Here is a 1,258-nt window from a genome sequence, read left to right as displayed (position 1 = left end):
ATGGTCCTTTCAATATTATCCTCCAACACCATAACTCAAAAGCATCTATTGTTCTACCATCTTCCTTATTCACTGTCCAGCTTTCGCATGCATATGAGGTTATTGAAAATACCATAGCTTGGTTCAGGTGCACCTTAGTCTTCAAGCTGACATCTTTGCTCTTCAACACTTTAAAAAGGTCTTGTGTAGCAGATTTTCTTAATGCAATATGTCGTTTGATTTCTTGACTGCTGCTTCCGTGAGTGTTGATAGTTGATACAAGAAGAATGAAGTCCTTGATAACTTCAGTCTTTTCTCCATTGATTATAATGTTGTTTATTGGAACAGTGGTGAGGATTTTTGTTTTCTTTACATTGAGATACAATCCATATCTAAGGCTATGCTCTTTGATCTTCATCAGTAAATATGTTAAGTCTTCTTCAGTTTCAGCAAGCAAGGTTGTGTCATCTGCATATGGCAGGTTGTTAATGAGTTTTTCTCCAATTCTGATGCCAAATTTTTCTTCATACAACCCAGTTTCTCAGATAATTTGATCTGCATACAGGTTGAATAAGTATGGTGAAAGAATACAACCCTGTCGCACACCTTTGTTAATTTTAAACCATTCAGTGTCCCTATGTTCTATTCCCATGTTCTACCTCTTGGTCCATGTACAGATTCCTCATGAGCACAATCAAGTGTTCAGGAATACTCATACTTTACAATGTTGTCCATAGCTTGTCATGATCCACACAATTGAAAGTCTTTGCGTATTCAGTAAGGCACAGGTAAACGTCTTTCTGATATTCTCTGCTTTCAGCCAAGATCCATCTGACATCAGCAATGATACCCCTCATACCACAGCCTCTTTGGAATCTGGCTTCAACCTCTGGAAGGATCTGTAGTTGGAAAATATGGCTTTCGAGATAGAATTGATGCTGGAGAACGCATGATAGAATTCTGCAAAATCAATGATTTGTTCATTTCAAATACCTTCTTTAGACAGCATAAGAGACGACTATACACATGGACCTCACCAGATGGAATACATAGAAATCTAATTGACTACATCTGCATAAAGAGACAATAGGAAAACTCCATGTCATCAGTGCAAACAAGGCCAGGGGCAGACTGTGGAGTATGCATATGCATACTCATATGCAAATTCAAACTGAAGCTGAAGTCCACAAGAGTCAAAATATGACCTTGAATATATCCCACCTGAATTTAGAGATCATATGAAGAACAGATTTGATACATTAAACACTAAAGACCAAAG

This window comes from Chrysochloris asiatica, unplaced genomic scaffold (assembly GCF_000296735.1).
Source record: "Chrysochloris asiatica unplaced genomic scaffold, ChrAsi1.0 scaffold00035, whole genome shotgun sequence".
NCBI classification, from domain to species: Eukaryota; Metazoa; Chordata; class Mammalia; order Afrosoricida; family Chrysochloridae; genus Chrysochloris; species Chrysochloris asiatica.
The sequence above is the reverse complement of the archived record's forward strand: the minus strand, read 5'-3'. Positions refer to the sequence as shown.